Genomic DNA, 16,681 nt, shown 5'->3' with positions numbered 1-16,681 from the left:
GATTCCCGGCCAACGCATGAAATAGGTATTTTTTTTTGTTTTAAGCTTTTTGTGAACAAACTCTGAAAATCCTTTTGCTGATCTTGCATTGTTTGTACTAATTTAGCTGAAACGTAGAACGCAGAAAAAGTAGAGATGCTTTGTAGGTGTTGGTGTTATATTTATTTGTAAAGGTGCCTTCCAAAACGGTAACCCTGCTTCATGTTCTGGCAATCGCTACTTGTGATTTTTAAAACTTTTGTAAAACTCTCTGCAAACCCTTGTGCTCATTTTCCAATTTTGGAACCCGTGGCAAAAGTAAAATAATTTCTTGTATTTTGTGTTTTTTAATCTTTTTGTGAACACTTACTGCATTCAATTATACTGATCTTTCTTTCATGACACGCTATTAAGCAGTAACTGCCGGAGAAAATACACAAAAAAAAACTATAAAGTGTAGGCGTTGGTGGTATAGTGGTGAGCATAGCTGCCTTCCAAGCAGTTGACCCGGGTTCGATTCCCGGCCAACGCATGAAATAGGTATTTTTTTTTGTTTTAAGCTTTTTGTGAACAAACTCTGAAAATCCTTTTGCTGATCTTGCATTGTTTGTACTAATTTAGCTGAAACGTAGAACGCAGAAAAAGTAGAGATGCTTTGTAGGTGTTGGTGTTATATTGATTTGTAAAGGTGCCTTCCAAAACGGTAACCCTGCTTCATGTTCTGGCAATCGCTACTTGTGATTTTTAAAACTTTTGTAAAACTCTCTGCAAACCCTTGTGCTCATTTTCCAATTTTGGAACCCGTGGCAAAAGTAAAATAATTTCTTGTATTTTGTGTTTTTTAATCTTTTTGTGAACACTTACTGCATTCAATTATACTGATCTTTCATTCATGACACGCTATTAAGCAGTAACTGCCGGAGAAAATACACAAAAAAAACTACAAAGTGAAGGCGTTGGTGGTATAGTGGTGAGCATAGCTGCCTTCCAAGCAATTGACCCGGGTTCGATTCCCGGCCAACGCATGAAATAGGTATTTTTTTTTGTTTTAAGCTTTTTGTGAACAAACTCTGAAAATCCTTTTGCTGATCTTGCATTGTTTGTACTAATTTAGCTGAAACGTAGAACGCAGAAAAAGTAGAGATGCTTTGTAGGTGTTGGTGTTATATTTATTTGTAAAGGTGCCTTCCAAAACGGTAACCCTGCTTCATGTTCTGGCAATCGCTACTTGTGATTTTTAAAACTTTTGTAAAACTCTCTGCAAACCCTTGTGCTCATTTTCCAATTTTGGAACCCGTGGCAAAAGTAAAATAATTTCTTGTATTTTGTGTTTTTTAATCTTTTTGTGAACACTTACTGCATTCAATTATACTGATCTTTCTTTCATGACACGCTATTAAGCAGTAACTGCCGGAGAAAATACACAAAAAAAAACTATAAAGTGTAGGCGTTGGTGGTATAGTGGTGAGCATAGCTGCCTTCCAAGCAGTTGACCCGGGTTTGATTCCCGGCCAACGCATGAAATAGGTATTTTTTTTTGTTTTAAGCTTTTTGTGAACAAACTCTGAAAATCCTTTTGCTGATCTTGCATTGTTTGTACTAATTTAGCTGAAACGTAGAACGCAGAAAAAGTAGAGATGCTTTGTAGGTGTTGGTGTTATATTTATTTGTAAAGGTGCCTTCCAAAACGGTAACCCTGCTTCATGTTCTGGCAATCGCTACTTGTGATTTTTAAAACTTTTGTAAAACTCTCTGCAAACCCTTGTGCTCATTTTCCAATTTTGGAACCCGTGGCAAAAGTAAAATAATTTCTTGTATTTTGTGTTTTTTAATCTTTTTGTGAACACTTACTGCATTCAATTATACTGATCTTTCTTTCATGACACGCTATTAAGCAGTAACTGCCGGAGAAAATACACAAAAAAAAACTATAAAGTGTAGGCGTTGGTGGTGTAGTGGTGAGCATAGCTGCCTTCCAAGCAGTTGACCCGGGTTCGATTCCCGGCCAACGCATGAAATAGGTATTTTTTTTTGTTTTAAGCTTTTTGTGAACAAACTCTGAAAATCCTTTTGCTGATCTTGCATTGTTTGTACTAATTTAGCTGAAACGTAGAACGCAGAAAAAGTAGAGATGCTTTGTAGGTGTTGGTGTTATATTGATTTGTAAAGGTGCCTTCCAAAACGGTAACCCTGCTTCATGTTCTGGCAATCGCTACTTGTGATTTTTAAAACTTTTGTAAAACTCTCTGCAAACCCTTGTGCTCATTTTCCAATTTTGGAACCCGTGGCAAAAGTAAAATAATTTCTTGTATTTTGTGTTTTTTAATCTTTTTGTGAACACTTACTGCATTCAATTATACTGATCTTTCATTCATGACACGCTATTAAGCAGTTACTGCCGGAGAAGTTACACAAAAAAAACTATAAAGTGAAGGCGTTGGTGGTATAGTGGTGAGCATAGCTGCCTTCCAAGCAGTTGACCTGGGTTCGATTCCCGGCCAACGCATGAAATAGGTATTTTTTTTTTGTTTTAAGCTTTTTGTGAACAAACTCTGCAAATCCTTCTGCTGATCTTGCATTGTTTGTACTAATTTAGCTGAAACGTAGAACGCAGAAAAAGTAGAGATGCTTTGTAGGTGTTGGTGTTATATTGATTTGTAAAGGTGCCTTCCAAAACGGTAACCCTGCTTCATGTTCTGGCAATCGCTACTTGTGATTTTTAAAACTTTTGTAAAACTCTCTGCAAACCCTTGTGCTCATTTTCCAATTTTGGAACCCGTGGCAAAAGTAAAATAATTTCTTGTATTTTGTGTTTTTTAATCTTTTTGTGAACACTTACTGCATTCAATTATACTGATCTTTCTTTCATGACACGCTATTAAGCAGTAACTGCCGGAGAAAATACACAAAAAAAACTATAAAGTGTAGGCGTTGGTGGTATAGTGGTGAGCATAGCTGCCTTCCAAGCAGTTGACCCGGGTTCAATTCCCGGCCAACGCATGAAATAGGTATTTTTTTTTGTTTTAAGCTTTTTGTGAACAAACTCTGAAAATCCTTCTGCTGATCTTGCATTGTTTGTACTAATTTAGCTGAAACGTAGAATGCAGAAAAAGTAGAGATGCTTTGTAGGTGTTGGTGTTATATTGATTTGTAAAGGTGCCTTCCAAAACGGTAACCCTGCTTCATGTTCTGGCAATCGCTACTTGTGATTTTTAAAACTTTTGTAAAACTCTCTGCAAACCCTTGTGCTCATTTTCCAATTTTGGAACCCGTGGCAAAAGTAAAATAATTTCTTGTATTTTGTGTTTTTTAATCTTTTTGTGAACACTTACTGCATTCAATTATACTGATCTTTCTTTCATGACACGCTATTAAGCAGTAACTGCCGGAGAAAATACACAAAAAAAACTATAAAGTGTAGGCGTTGGTGGTATAGTGGTGAGCATAGCTGCCTTCCAAGCAGTTGACCCGGGTTCGATTCCCGGCCAACGCATGAAATAGGTATTTTTTTTTGTTTTAAGCTTTTTGTGAACAAACTCTGAAAATCCTTTTGCTGATCTTGCATTGTTTGTACTAATTTAGCTGAAACGTAGAACGCAGAAAAAGTAGAGATGCTTTGTAGGTGTTGGTGTTATATTTATTTGTAAAGGTGCCTTCCAAAACGGTAACCCTGCTTCATGTTCTGGCAATCGCTACTTGTGATTTTTAAAACTTTTGTAAAACTCTCTGCAAACCCTTGTGCTCATTTTCCAATTTTGGAACCCGTGGCAAAAGTAAAATAATTTCTTGTATTTTGTGTTTTTTAATCTTTTTGTGAACACTTACTGCATTCAATTATACTGATCTTTCTTTCATGACACGCTATTAAGCAGTAACTGCCGGAGAAAATACACAAAAAAAACTATAAAGTGTAGGCGTTGGTGGTATAGTGGTGAGCATAGCTGCCTTCCAAGCAGTTGACCCGGGTTCGATTCCCGGCCAACGCATGAAATAGGTATTTTTTTTTGTTTTAAGCTTTTTGTGAACAAACTCTGAAAATCCTTTTGCTGATCTTGCATTGTTTGTACTAATTTAGCTGAAACGTAGAACGCAGAAAAAGTAGAGATGCTTTGTAGGAGTTGGTGTTATATTGATTTGTAAAGGTGCCTTCCAAAACGGTAACCCTGCTTCATGTTCTGGCAATCGCTACTTGTGATTTTTAAAACTTTTGTAAAACTCTCTGCAAACCCTTGTGCTCATTTTCCAATTTTGGAACCCGTGGCAAAAGTAAAATAATTTCTTGTATTTTGTGTTTTTTAATCTTTTTGTGAACACTTACTGCATTCAATTATACTGATCTTTCATTCATGACACGCTATTAAGCAGTTACTGCCGGAGAAGTTACACAAAAAAAACTATAAAGTGTAGGCGTTGGTGGTATAGTGGTGAGCATAGCTGCCTTCCAAGCAGTTGACCCGGGTTCGATTCCCGGCCAACGCATGAAATAGGTATTTTTTTTTTGTTTTAAGCTTTTTGTGAACAAACTCTGCAAATCCTTCTGCTGATCTTGCATTGTTTGTACTAATTTAGCTGAAACGTAGAACGCAGAAAAAGTAGAGATGCTTTGTAGGTGTTGGTGTTATATTGATTTGTAAAGGTGCCTTCCAAAACGGTAACCCTGCTTCATGTTCTGGCAATCGCTACTTGTGATTTTTAAAACTTTTGTAAAACTCTCTGCAAACCCTTGTGCTCATTTTCCAATTTTGGAACCCGTGGCAAAAGTAAAATAATTTCTTGTATTTTGTGTTTTTTAATCTTTTTGTGAACACTTACTGCATTCAATTATACTGATCTTTCTTTCATGACACGCTATTAAGCAGTAACTGCCGGAGAAAATACACAAAAAAAACTATAAAGTGTAGGCGTTGGTGGTATAGTGGTGAGCATAGCTGCCTTCCAAGCAGTTGACCCGGGTTCGATTCCCGGCCAACGCATGAAATAGGTATTTTTTTTTGTTTTAAGCTTTTTGTGAACAAACTCTGAAAATCCTTTTGCTGATCTTGCATTGTTTGTACTAATTTAGCTGAAACGTAGAACGCAGAAAAAGTAGAGATGCTTTGTAGGAGTTGGTGTTATATTGATTTGTAAAGGTGCCTTCCAAAACGGTAACCCTGCTTCATGTTCTGGCAATCGCTACTTGTGATTTTTAAAACTTTTGTAAAACTCTCTGCAAACCCTTGTGCTCATTTTCCAATTTTGGAACCCGTGGCAAAAGTAAAATAATTTCTTGTATTTTGTGTTTTTTAATCTTTTTGTGAACACTTACTGCATTCAATTATACTGATCTTTCTTTCATGTCACGCTATTAAGCAGTAACTGCCGGAGAAAATACACGAAAAAAACTATAAAGTGTAGGCGTTGGTGGTATAGTGGTGAGCATAGCTGCCTTCCAAGCAGGTGACCCGGGTTCGATTCCCGGCCAACGCATGAAATAGGTATTTTTTTTTGTTTTAAGCTTTTTGTGAACAAACTCTGAAAATCCTTCTGCTGATCTTGCATTGTTTGTACTAATTTAGCTGAAACGTAGAACGCAGAAAAAGTAGAGATGCTTTGTAGGTGTTGGTGTTATATTGATTTGTAAAGGTGCCTTCCAAAACGGTAACCCTGCTTCATGTTCTGGCAATCGCTACTTGTGATTTTTAAAACTTTTGTAAAACTCTCTGCAAACCCTTGTGCTCATTTTCCAATTTTGGAACCCGTGGCAAAAGTAAAATAATTTCTTGTATTTTGTGTTTTTTAATCTTTTTGTGAACACTTACTGCATTCAATTATACTGATCTTTCATTCATGACACGCTATTAAGCAGTTACTGGCGGAGAAGTTACACAAAAAAAACTATAAAGTGTAGGCGTTGGTGGTATAGTGGTGAGCATAGCTGCCTTCCAAGCATTTGACCCGGGTTCGATTCCCGGCCAACGCATGAAATGGGTATTTTTTTTTTGTTTTAAGCTTTTTGTGAACAAACTCTGCAAATCCTTCTGCTGATCTTGCATTGTTTGTACTAATTTAGCTGAAACGTAGAACGCAGAAAAAGTAGAGATGCTTTGTAGGTGTTGGTGTTATATTGATTTGTAAAGGTGCCTTCCAAAACGGTAACCCTGCTTCATGTTCTGGCAATCGCTACTTGTGATTTTTAAAACTTTTGTAAAACTCTCTGCAAACCCTTGTGCTCATTTTCCAATTTTGGAACCCGTGGCAAAAGTAAAATAATTTCTTGTATTTTGTGTTTTTTAATCTTTTTGTGAACACTTACTGCATTCAATTATACTGATCTTTCATTCATGACACGCTATTAAGCAGTTACTGCCGGAGAAGTTACACAAAAAAAACTATAAAGTGTAGGCGTTGGTGGTATAGTGGTGAGCATAGCTGCCTTCCAAGCAGTTGACCCGGGTTCGATTCCCGGCCAACGCATGAAATAGGTATTTTTTTTTTGTCTTAAGCTTTTTGTGAACAAACTCTGCAAATCCTTCTGCTGATCTTGCATTGTTTGTACTAATTTAGCTGAAACGTAGAACGCAGAAAAAGTAGAGATGCTTTGTAGGTGTTGGTGTTATATTGATTTGTAAAGGTGCCTTCCAAAACGGTAACCCTGCTTCATGTTCTGGCAATCGCTACTTGTGATTTTTAAAACTTTTGTAAAACTCTCTGCAAACCCTTGTGCTCATTTTCCAATTTTGGAACCCGTGGCAAAAGTAAAATAATTTCTTGTATTTTGTGTTTTTTAATCTTTTTGTGAACACTTACTGCATTCAATTATACTGATCTTTCTTTCATGACACGCTATTAAGCAGTAACTGCCGGAGAAAATACACAAAAAAAACTATAAAGTGTAGGCGTTGGTGGTATAGTGGTGAGCATAGCTGCCTTCCAAGCAGTTGACCCGGGTTCGATTCCCGGCCAACGCATGAAATAGGTATTTTTTTTTGTTTTAAGCTTTTTGTGAACAAACTCTGAAAATCCTTCTGCTGATCTTGCATTGTTTGTACTAATTTAGCTGAAACGTAGAACGCAGAAAAAGTAGAGATGCTTTGTAGGTGTTGGTGTTATATTGATTTGTAAAGGTGCCTTCCAAAACGGTAACCCTGCTTCATGTTCTGGCAATCGCTACTTGTGATTTTTAAAACTTTTGTAAAACTCTCTGCAAACCCTTGTGCTCATTTTCCAATTTTGGAACCCGTGGCAAAAGTAAAATAATTTCTTGTATTTTGTGTTTTTTAATCTTTTTGTGAACACTTACTGCATTCAATTATACTGATCTTTCTTTCATGACACGCTATTAAGCAGTAACTGCCGGAGAAAATACACAAAAAAAACTATAAAGTGTAGGCGTTGGTGGTATAGTGGTGAGCATAGCTGCCTTCCAAGCAGTTGACCCGGGTTCGATTCCCGGCCAACGCATGAAATAGGTATTTTTTTTTGTTTTAAGCTTTTTGTGAACAAACTCTGAAAATCCTTCTGCTGATCTTGCATTGTTTGTACTAATTTAGCTGAAACGTAGAACGCAGAAAAAGTAGAGATGCTTTGTAGGTGTTGGTGTTATATTGATTTGTAAAGGTGCCTTCCAAAACGGTAACCCTGCTTCATGTTCTGCAATCGCTACTTGTGATTTTTAAAACTTTTGTAAAACTCTCTGCAAACCCTTGTGCTCATTTTCCAATTTTGGAACCCGTGGCAAAAGTAAAATAATTTCTTGTATTTTGTGTTTTTTAATCTTTTTGTGAACACTTACTGCATTCAATTATACTGATCTTTCTTTCATGACACGCTATTAAGCAGTAACTGCCGGAGAAAATACACAAAAAAAACTATAAAGTGTAGGCGTTGGTGGTATAGTGGTGAGCATAGCTGCCTTCCAAGCAGTTGACCCGGGTTCGATTCCCGGCCAACGCATGAAATAGGTATTTTTTTTTGTTTTAAGCTTTTTGTGAACAAACTCTGAAAATCCTTCTGCTGATCTTGCATTGTTTGTACTAATTTAGCTGAAACGTAGAACGCAGAAAAAGTAGAGATGCTTTGTAGGTGTTGGTGTTATATTGATTTGTAAAGGTGCCTTCCAAAACGGTAACCCTGCTTCATGTTCTGCAATCGCTACTTGTGATTTTTAAAACTTTTGTAAAACTCTCTGCAAACCCTTGTGCTCATTTTCCAATTTTGGAACCCGTGGCAAAAGTAAAATAATTTCTTGTATTTTGTGTTTTTTAATCTTTTTGTGAACACTTACTGCATTCAAATATACTGATCTTTCATTCATGACACGCTATTACGCAGTAACTGCCGGAGAAGTTACACAAAAAAAACTATAAAGTGTAGGCGTTGGTGGTATAGTGGTGAGCATAGCTGCCTTCCAAGCAGTTGAACCGGGTTCGATTCCCGGCCAACGCATGAAATAGGTATTTTTTTTTGTTTTAAGCTTTTTGTGAACAAACTCTGAAAATCCTTCTGCTGATCTTGCATTGTTTGTACTAATTTAGCTGAAACGTAGAACGCAGAAAAAGTAGAGATGCTTTGTAGGTGTTGGTGTTATATTGATTTGTAAAGGTGCCTTCCAAAACGGTAACCCTGCTTCATGTTCTGGCAATCGCTACTTGTGATTTTTAAAACTTTTGTAAAACTCTCTGCAAACCCTTGTGCTCATTTTCCAATTTTGGAACCCGTGGCAAAAGTAAAATAATTTCTTGTATTTTGTGTTTTTTAATCTTTTTGTGAACACTTACTGCATTCAATTATATTGATCTTTCTTTCATGACACGCTATTAAGCAGTAACTGCCGGAGAAAATACACAAAAAAAACTATAAAGTGTAGGCGTTGGTGGTATAGTGGTGAGCATAGCTGCCTTCCAAGCATTTGACCCGGGTTCGATTCCCGGCCAACGCATGAAATGGGTATTTTTTTTTTGTTTTAAGCTTTTTGTGAACAAACTCTGCAAATCCTTCTGCTGATCTTGCATTGTTTGTACTAATTTAGCTGAAACGTAGAACGCAGAAAAAGTAGAGATGCTTTGTAGGTGTTGGTGTTATATTGATTTGTAAAGGTGCCTTCCAAAACGGTAACCCTGCTTCATGTTCTGGCAATCGCTACTTGTGATTTTTAAAACTTTTGTAAAACTCTCTGCAAACCCTTGTGCTCATTTTCCAATTTTGGAACCCGTGGCAAAAGTAAAATAATTTCTTGTATTTTGTGTTTTTTAATCTTTTTGTGAACACTTACTGCATTCAATTATACTGATCTTTCATTCATGACACGCTATTAAGCAGTTACTGCCGGAGAAGTTACACAAAAAAAACTATAAAGTGTAGGCGTTGGTGGTATAGTGGTGAGCATAGCTGCCTTCCAAGCAGTTGACCCGGGTTCGATTCCCGGCCAACGCATGAAATAGGTATTTTTTTTTTGTTTTAAGCTTTTTGTGAACAAACTCTGCAAATCCTTCTGCTGATCTTGCATTGTTTGTACTAATTTAGCTGAAACGTAGAACGCAGAAAAAGTAGAGATGCTTTGTAGGTGTTGGTGTTATATTTATTTGTAAAGGTGCCTTCCAAAACGGTAACCCTGCTTCATGTTCTGGCAATCGCTACTTGTGATTTTTAAAACTTTTGTAAAACTCTCTGCAAACCCTTGTGCTCATTTTCCAATTTTGGAACCCGTGGCAAAAGTAAAATAATTTCTTGTATTTTGTGTTTTTTAATCTTTTTGTGAACACTTACTGCATTCAATTATACTGATCTTTCTTTCATGTCACGCTATTAAGCAGTAACTGCCGGAGAAAATACACGAAAAAAACTATAAAGTGTAGGCGTTGGTGGTATAGTGGTGAGCATAGCTGCCTTCCAAGCAGGTGACCCGGGTTCGATTCCCGGCCAACGCATGAAATAGGTATTTTTTTTTGTTTTAAGCTTTTTGTGAACAAACTCTGAAAATCCTTCTGCTGATCTTGCATTGTTTGTACTAATTTAGCTGAAACGTAGAACGCAGAAAAAGTAGAGATGCTTTGTAGGTGTTGGTGTTATATTGATTTGTAAAGGTGCCTTCCAAAACGGTAACCCTGCTTCATGTTCTGGCAATCGCTACTTGTGATTTTTAAAACTTTTGTAAAACTCTCTGCAAACCCTTGTGCTCATTTTCCAATTTTGGAACCCGTGGCAAAAGTAAAATAATTTCTTGTATTTTGTGTTTTTTAATCTTTTTGTGAACACTTACTGCATTCAATTATATTGATCTTTCTTTCATGACACGCTATTAAGCAGTAACTGCCGGAGAAAATACACAAAAAAAACTATAAAGTGTAGGCGTTGGTGGTATAGTGGTGAGCATAGCTGCCTTCCAAGCATTTGACCCGGGTTCGATTCCCGGCCAACGCATGAAATGGGTATTTTTTTTTTGTTTTAAGCTTTTTGTGAACAAACTCTGCAAATCCTTCTGCTGATCTTGCATTGTTTGTACTAATTTAGCTGAAACGTAGAACGCAGAAAAAGTAGAGATGCTTTGTAGGTGTTGGTGTTATATTGATTTGTAAAGGTGCCTTCCAAAACGGTAACCCTGCTTCATGTTCTGGCAATCGCTACTTGTGATTTTTAAAACTTTTGTAAAACTCTCTGCAAACCCTTGTGCTCATTTTCCAATTTTGGAACCCGTGGCAAAAGTAAAATAATTTCTTGTATTTTGTGTTTTTTAATCTTTTTGTGAACACTTACTGCATTCAATTATACTGATCTTTCATTCATGACACGCTATTAAGCAGTTACTGCCGGAGAAGTTACACAAAAAAAACTATAAAGTGTAGGCGTTGGTGGTATAGTGGTGAGCATAGCTGCCTTCCAAGCAGTTGACCCGGGTTCGATTCCCGGCCAACGCATGAAATAGGTATTTTTTTTTTGTTTTAAGCTTTTTGTGAACAAACTCTGCAAATCCTTCTGCTGATCTTGCATTGTTTGTACTAATTTAGCTGAAACGTAGAACGCAGAAAAAGTAGAGATGCTTTGTAGGTGTTGGTGTTATATTTATTTGTAAAGGTGCCTTCCAAAACGGTAACCCTGCTTCATGTTCTGGCAATCGCTACTTGTGATTTTTAAAACTTTTGTAAAACTCTCTGCAAACCCTTGTGCTCATTTTCCAATTTTGGAACCCGTGGCAAAAGTAAAATAATTTCTTGTATTTTGTGTTTTTTAATCTTTTTGTGAACACTTACTGCATTCAATTATACTGATCTTTCTTTCATGTCACGCTATTAAGCAGTAACTGCCGGAGAAAATACACGAAAAAAACTATAAAGTGTAGGCGTTGGTGGTATAGTGGTGAGCATAGCTGCCTTCCAAGCAGGTGACCCGGGTTCGATTCCCGGCCAACGCATGAAATAGGTATTTTTTTTTGTTTTAAGCTTTTTGTGAACAAACTCTGAAAATCCTTCTGCTGATCTTGCATTGTTTGTACTAATTTAGCTGAAACGTAGAACGCAGAAAAAGTAGAGATGCTTTGTAGGTGTTGGTGTTATATTGATTTGTAAAGGTGCCTTCCAAAACGGTAACCCTGCTTCATGTTCTGGCAATCGCTACTTGTGATTTTTAAAACTTTTGTAAAACTCTCTGCAAACCCTTGTGCTCATTTTCCAATTTTGGAACCCGTGGCAAAAGTAAAATAATTTCTTGTATTTTGTGTTTTTTAATCTTTTTGTGAACACTTACTGCATTCAATTATACTGATCTTTCATTCATGACACGCTATTAAGCAGTTACTGCCGGAGAAGTTACACAAAAAAAACTATAAAGTGTAGGCGTTGGTGGTATAGTGGTGAGCATAGCTGCCTTCCAAGCATTTGACCCGGGTTCGATTCCCGGCCAACGCATGAAATGGGTATTTTTTTTTTGTTTTAAGCTTTTTGTGAACAAACTCTGCAAATCCTTCTGCTGATCTTGCATTGTTTGTACTAATTTAGCTGAAACGTAGAACGCAGAAAAAGTAGAGATGCTTTGTAGGTGTTGGTGTTATATTGATTTGTAAAGGTGCCTTCCAAAACGGTAACCCTGCTTCATGTTCTGGCAATCGCTACTTGTGATTTTTAAAACTTTTGTAAAACTCTCTGCAAACCCTTGTGCTCATTTTCCAATTTTGGAACCCGTGGCAAAAGTAAAATAATTTCTTGTATTTTGTGTTTTTTAATCTTTTTGTGAACACTTACTGCATTCAATTATACTGATCTTTCATTCATGACACGCTATTAAGCAGTTACTGCCGGAGAAGTTACACAAAAAAAACTATAAAGTGTAGGCGTTGGTGGTATAGTGGTGAGCATAGCTGCCTTCCAAGCAGTTGACCCGGGTTCGATTCCCGGCCAACGCATGAAATAGGTATTTTTTTTTTGTCTTAAGCTTTTTGTGAACAAACTCTGCAAATCCTTCTGCTGATCTTGCATTGTTTGTACTAATTTAGCTGAAACGTAGAACGCAGAAAAAGTAGAGATGCTTTGTAGGTGTTGGTGTTATATTGATTTGTAAAGGTGCCTTCCAAAACGGTAACCCTGCTTCATGTTCTGGCAATCGCTACTTGTGATTTTTAAAACTTTTGTAAAACTCTCTGCAAACCCTTGTGCTCATTTTCCAATTTTGGAACCCGTGGCAAAAGTAAAATAATTTCTTGTATTTTGTGTTTTTTAATCTTTTTGTGAACACTTACTGCATTCAATTATACTGATCTTTCATTCATGACACGCTATTAAGCAGTTACTGCCGGAGAAGTTACACAAAAAAAACTATAAAGTGTAGGCGTTGGTGGTATAGTGGTGAGCATAGCTGCCTTCCAAGCAGTTGACCCGGGTTCGATTCCCGGCCAACGCATGAAATAGGTATTTTTTTTTTGTCTTAAGCTTTTTGTGAACAAACTCTGCAAATCCTTCTGCTGATCTTGCATTGTTTGTACTAATTTAGCTGAAACGTAGAACGCAGAAAAAGTAGAGATGCTTTGTAGGTGTTGGTGTTATATTGATTTGTAAAGGTGCCTTCCAAAACGGTAACCCTGCTTCATGTTCTGGCAATCGCTACTTGTGATTTTTAAAACTTTTGTAAAACTCTCTGCAAACCCTTGTGCTCATTTTCCAATTTTGGAACCCGTGGCAAAAGTAAAATAATTTCTTGTATTTTGTGTTTTTTAATCTTTTTGTGAACACTTACTGCATTCAATTATACTGATCTTTCTTTCATGACACGCTATTAAGCAGTAACTGCCGGAGAAAATACACAAAAAAAACTATAAAGTGTAGGCGTTGGTGGTATAGTGGTGAGCATAGCTGCCTTCCAAGCAGTTGACCCGGGTTCGATTCCCGGCCAACGCATGAAATAGGTATTTTTTTTTGTTTTAAGCTTTTTGTGAACAAACTCTGAAAATCCTTCTGCTGATCTTGCATTGTTTGTACTAATTTAGCTGAAACGTAGAACGCAGAAAAAGTAGAGATGCTTTGTAGGTGTTGGTGTTATATTGATTTGTAAAGGTGCCTTCCAAAACGGTAACCCTGCTTCATGTTCTGGCAATCGCTACTTGTGATTTTTAAAACTTTTGTAAAACTCTCTGCAAACCCTTGTGCTCATTTTCCAATTTTGGAACCCGTGGCAAAAGTAAAATAATTTCTTGTATTTTGTGTTTTTTAATCTTTTTGTGAACACTTACTGCATTCAATTATACTGATCTTTCTTTCATGACACGCTATTAAGCAGTAACTGCCGGAGAAAATACACAAAAAAAACTATAAAGTGTAGGCGTTGGTGGTATAGTGGTGAGCATAGCTGCCTTCCAAGCAGTTGACCCGGGTTCGATTCCCGGCCAACGCATGAAATAGGTATTTTTTTTTGTTTTAAGCTTTTTGTGAACAAACTCTGAAAATCCTTCTGCTGATCTTGCATTGTTTGTACTAATTTAGCTGAAACGTAGAACGCAGAAAAAGTAGAGATGCTTTGTAGGTGTTGGTGTTATATTGATTTGTAAAGGTGCCTTCCAAAACGGTAACCCTGCTTCATGTTCTGCAATCGCTACTTGTGATTTTTAAAACTTTTGTAAAACTCTCTGCAAACCCTTGTGCTCATTTTCCAATTTTGGAACCCGTGGCAAAAGTAAAATAATTTCTTGTATTTTGTGTTTTTTAATCTTTTTGTGAACACTTACTGCATTCAATTATACTGATCTTTCTTTCATGACACGCTATTAAGCAGTAACTGCCGGAGAAAATACACAAAAAAAACTATAAAGTGTAGGCGTTGGTGGTATAGTGGTGAGCATAGCTGCCTTCCAAGCAGTTGACCCGGGTTCGATTCCCGGCCAACGCATGAAATAGGTATTTTTTTTTGTTTTAAGCTTTTTGTGAACAAACTCTGAAAATCCTTCTGCTGATCTTGCATTGTTTGTACTAATTTAGCTGAAACGTAGAACGCAGAAAAAGTAGAGATGCTTTGTAGGTGTTGGTGTTATATTGATTTGTAAAGGTGCCTTCCAAAACGGTAACCCTGCTTCATGTTCTGCAATCGCTACTTGTGATTTTTAAAACTTTTGTAAAACTCTCTGCAAACCCTTGTGCTCATTTTCCAATTTTGGAACCCGTGGCAAAAGTAAAATAATTTCTTGTATTTTGTGTTTTTTAATCTTTTTGTGAACACTTACTGCATTCAAATATACTGATCTTTCATTCATGACACGCTATTACGCAGTAACTGCCGGAGAAGTTACACAAAAAAAACTATAAAGTGTAGGCGTTGGTGGTATAGTGGTGAGCATAGCTGCCTTCCAAGCAGTTGAACCGGGTTCGATTCCCGGCCAACGCATGAAATAGGTATTTTTTTTTGTTTTAAGCTTTTTGTGAACAAACTCTGAAAATCCTTCTGCTGATCTTGCATTGTTTGTACTAATTTAGCTGAAACGTAGAACGCAGAAAAAGTAGAGATGCTTTGTAGGTGTTGGTGTTATATTGATTTGTAAAGGTGCCTTCCAAAACGGTAACCCTGCTTCATGTTCTGGCAATCGCTACTTGTGATTTTTAAAACTTTTGTAAAACTCTCTGCAAACCCTTGTGCTCATTTTCCAATTTTGGAACCCGTGGCAAAAGTAAAATAATTTCTTGTATTTTGTGTTTTTTAATCTTTTTGTGAACACTTACTGCATTCAATTATACTGATCTTTCTTTCATGACACGCTATTAAGCAGTAACTGCCGGAGAAAATACACAAAAAAAACTATAAAGTGTAGGCGTTGGTGGTATAGTGGTGAGCATAGCTGCCTTCCAAGCAGTTGACCCGGGTTCGATTCCCGGCCAACGCATGAAATAGGTATTTTTTTTTGTTTTAAGCTTTTTGTGAACAAACTCTGAAAATCCTTCTGCTGATCTTGCATTGTTTGTACTAATTTAGCTGAAACGTAGAACGCAGAAAAAGTAGAGATGCTTTGTAGGTGTTGGTGTTATATTGATTTGTAAAGGTGCCTTCCAAAACGGTAACCCTGCTTCATGTTCTGGCAATCGCTACTTGTGATTTTTAAAACTTTTGTAAAACTCTCTGCAAACCCTTGTGCTCATTTTCCAATTTTGGAACCCGTGGCAAAAGTAAAATAATTTCTTGTATTTTGTGTTTTTTAATCTTTTTGTGAACACTTACTGCATTCAATTATACTGATCTTTCATTCATGACACGCTATTAAGCAGTTACTGCCGGAGAAGTTACACAAAAAAAACTATGAAGTGTAGGCGTTGGTGGTATAGTGGTGAGCATAGCTGCCTTCCAAGCATTTGACCCGGGTTCGATTCCCGGCCAACGCATGAAATGGGTATTTTTTTTTTGTTTTAAGCTTTTTGTGAACAAACTCTGCAAATCCTTCTGCTGATCTTGCATTGTTTGTACTAATTTAGCTGAAACGTAGAACGCAGAAAAAGTAGAGATGCTTTGTAGGTGTTGGTGTTATATTGATTTGTAAAGGTGCCTTCCAAAACGGTAACCCTGCTTCATGTTCTGGCAATCGCTACTTGTGATTTTTAAAACTTTTGTAAAACTCTCTGCAAACCCTTGTGCTCATTTTCCAATTTTGGAACCCGTGGCAAAAGTAAAATAATTTCTTGTATTGTTTTTTAATCTTTTTGTGAACACTTACTGCATTCAATTATACTGATCTTTCATTCATGACACGCTATTAAGCAGTTACTGCCGGAGAAGTTACACAAAAAAAACTATAAAGTGTAGGCGTTGGTGGTATAGTGGTGAGCATAGCTGCCTTCCAAGCAGTTGACCCGGGTTCGATTCCCGGCCAACGCATGAAATAGGTATTTTTTTTTTGTTTTAAGCTTTTTGTGAACAAACTCTGCAAATCCTTCTGCTGATCTTGCATTGTTTGTACTAATTTAGCTGAAACGTAGAACGCAGAAAAAGTAGAGATGCTTTGTAGGTGTTGGTGTTATATTTATTTGTAAAGGTGCCTTCCAAAACGGTAACCCTGCTTCATGTTCTGGCAATCGCTACTTGTGATTTTTAAAACTTTTGTAAAACTCTCTGCAAACCCTTGTGCTCATTTTCCAATTTTGGAACCCGTGGCAAAAGTAAAATAATTTCTTGTATTTTGTGTTTTTTAATCTTTTTGTGAACACTTACTGCATTCAATTATACTGATCTTTCTTTCATGTCACGCTATTAAGCAGTAACTGCC

At 36.9% G+C, this 16,681-nt stretch overlaps 26 non-coding genes across 26 annotated transcripts; all 26 read left to right on the top strand.

The window, feature by feature from the left end:
* The first annotated feature begins 439 nt into the window (after positions 1-439).
* Positions 440-511, top strand: TRNAG-UCC (transfer RNA glycine (anticodon UCC)). The gene has a single exon. It is a non-coding gene; the product is annotated as a tRNA-Gly (tRNA).
* Positions 512-1,920: 1,409 nt separating this feature from the next.
* TRNAG-UCC (transfer RNA glycine (anticodon UCC)) lies at positions 1,921-1,992 on the top strand. The gene has a single exon. It is a non-coding gene; the product is annotated as a tRNA-Gly (tRNA).
* A 421-nt stretch (positions 1,993-2,413) lies between these two features.
* TRNAG-UCC (transfer RNA glycine (anticodon UCC)) lies at positions 2,414-2,485 on the top strand. Its single transcript has one exon. It is a non-coding gene; the product is annotated as a tRNA-Gly (tRNA).
* A 422-nt stretch (positions 2,486-2,907) lies between these two features.
* TRNAG-UCC (transfer RNA glycine (anticodon UCC)) lies at positions 2,908-2,979 on the top strand. The gene has a single exon. It is a non-coding gene; the product is annotated as a tRNA-Gly (tRNA).
* Positions 2,980-3,400: 421 nt separating this feature from the next.
* On the top strand, positions 3,401-3,472 carry TRNAG-UCC (transfer RNA glycine (anticodon UCC)). The gene has a single exon. It is a non-coding gene; the product is annotated as a tRNA-Gly (tRNA).
* Positions 3,473-3,893: 421 nt separating this feature from the next.
* Positions 3,894-3,965, top strand: TRNAG-UCC (transfer RNA glycine (anticodon UCC)). The gene has a single exon. It is a non-coding gene; the product is annotated as a tRNA-Gly (tRNA).
* A 421-nt stretch (positions 3,966-4,386) lies between these two features.
* TRNAG-UCC (transfer RNA glycine (anticodon UCC)) lies at positions 4,387-4,458 on the top strand. The gene has a single exon. It is a non-coding gene; the product is annotated as a tRNA-Gly (tRNA).
* Positions 4,459-4,880: 422 nt separating this feature from the next.
* TRNAG-UCC (transfer RNA glycine (anticodon UCC)) lies at positions 4,881-4,952 on the top strand. The gene has a single exon. It is a non-coding gene; the product is annotated as a tRNA-Gly (tRNA).
* Positions 4,953-5,866: 914 nt separating this feature from the next.
* On the top strand, positions 5,867-5,938 carry TRNAG-UCC (transfer RNA glycine (anticodon UCC)). Its single transcript has one exon. It is a non-coding gene; the product is annotated as a tRNA-Gly (tRNA).
* A 422-nt stretch (positions 5,939-6,360) lies between these two features.
* On the top strand, positions 6,361-6,432 carry TRNAG-UCC (transfer RNA glycine (anticodon UCC)). Its single transcript has one exon. It is a non-coding gene; the product is annotated as a tRNA-Gly (tRNA).
* A 422-nt stretch (positions 6,433-6,854) lies between these two features.
* On the top strand, positions 6,855-6,926 carry TRNAG-UCC (transfer RNA glycine (anticodon UCC)). The gene has a single exon. It is a non-coding gene; the product is annotated as a tRNA-Gly (tRNA).
* Positions 6,927-7,347: 421 nt separating this feature from the next.
* Positions 7,348-7,419, top strand: TRNAG-UCC (transfer RNA glycine (anticodon UCC)). The gene has a single exon. It is a non-coding gene; the product is annotated as a tRNA-Gly (tRNA).
* A 420-nt stretch (positions 7,420-7,839) lies between these two features.
* TRNAG-UCC (transfer RNA glycine (anticodon UCC)) lies at positions 7,840-7,911 on the top strand. Its single transcript has one exon. It is a non-coding gene; the product is annotated as a tRNA-Gly (tRNA).
* A 913-nt stretch (positions 7,912-8,824) lies between these two features.
* Positions 8,825-8,896, top strand: TRNAG-UCC (transfer RNA glycine (anticodon UCC)). Its single transcript has one exon. It is a non-coding gene; the product is annotated as a tRNA-Gly (tRNA).
* A 422-nt stretch (positions 8,897-9,318) lies between these two features.
* Positions 9,319-9,390, top strand: TRNAG-UCC (transfer RNA glycine (anticodon UCC)). The gene has a single exon. It is a non-coding gene; the product is annotated as a tRNA-Gly (tRNA).
* Positions 9,391-10,305: 915 nt separating this feature from the next.
* Positions 10,306-10,377, top strand: TRNAG-UCC (transfer RNA glycine (anticodon UCC)). Its single transcript has one exon. It is a non-coding gene; the product is annotated as a tRNA-Gly (tRNA).
* A 422-nt stretch (positions 10,378-10,799) lies between these two features.
* On the top strand, positions 10,800-10,871 carry TRNAG-UCC (transfer RNA glycine (anticodon UCC)). Its single transcript has one exon. It is a non-coding gene; the product is annotated as a tRNA-Gly (tRNA).
* Positions 10,872-11,786: 915 nt separating this feature from the next.
* Positions 11,787-11,858, top strand: TRNAG-UCC (transfer RNA glycine (anticodon UCC)). Its single transcript has one exon. It is a non-coding gene; the product is annotated as a tRNA-Gly (tRNA).
* Positions 11,859-12,280: 422 nt separating this feature from the next.
* Positions 12,281-12,352, top strand: TRNAG-UCC (transfer RNA glycine (anticodon UCC)). Its single transcript has one exon. It is a non-coding gene; the product is annotated as a tRNA-Gly (tRNA).
* Positions 12,353-12,774: 422 nt separating this feature from the next.
* Positions 12,775-12,846, top strand: TRNAG-UCC (transfer RNA glycine (anticodon UCC)). The gene has a single exon. It is a non-coding gene; the product is annotated as a tRNA-Gly (tRNA).
* A 422-nt stretch (positions 12,847-13,268) lies between these two features.
* Positions 13,269-13,340, top strand: TRNAG-UCC (transfer RNA glycine (anticodon UCC)). The gene has a single exon. It is a non-coding gene; the product is annotated as a tRNA-Gly (tRNA).
* Positions 13,341-13,761: 421 nt separating this feature from the next.
* Positions 13,762-13,833, top strand: TRNAG-UCC (transfer RNA glycine (anticodon UCC)). Its single transcript has one exon. It is a non-coding gene; the product is annotated as a tRNA-Gly (tRNA).
* Positions 13,834-14,253: 420 nt separating this feature from the next.
* Positions 14,254-14,325, top strand: TRNAG-UCC (transfer RNA glycine (anticodon UCC)). Its single transcript has one exon. It is a non-coding gene; the product is annotated as a tRNA-Gly (tRNA).
* Positions 14,326-15,238: 913 nt separating this feature from the next.
* TRNAG-UCC (transfer RNA glycine (anticodon UCC)) lies at positions 15,239-15,310 on the top strand. Its single transcript has one exon. It is a non-coding gene; the product is annotated as a tRNA-Gly (tRNA).
* Positions 15,311-15,731: 421 nt separating this feature from the next.
* On the top strand, positions 15,732-15,803 carry TRNAG-UCC (transfer RNA glycine (anticodon UCC)). The gene has a single exon. It is a non-coding gene; the product is annotated as a tRNA-Gly (tRNA).
* A 418-nt stretch (positions 15,804-16,221) lies between these two features.
* Positions 16,222-16,293, top strand: TRNAG-UCC (transfer RNA glycine (anticodon UCC)). Its single transcript has one exon. It is a non-coding gene; the product is annotated as a tRNA-Gly (tRNA).
* Positions 16,294-16,681: the final 388 nt, after the last annotated feature.

The sequence above is a fragment of the Rhinoderma darwinii genome, chromosome 4 (assembly GCF_050947455.1).
Source record: "Rhinoderma darwinii isolate aRhiDar2 chromosome 4, aRhiDar2.hap1, whole genome shotgun sequence".
Taxonomy (NCBI): Eukaryota; Metazoa; Chordata; class Amphibia; order Anura; family Rhinodermatidae; genus Rhinoderma; species Rhinoderma darwinii.
This window is presented reverse-complemented; position numbering and strand designations above follow the sequence as displayed.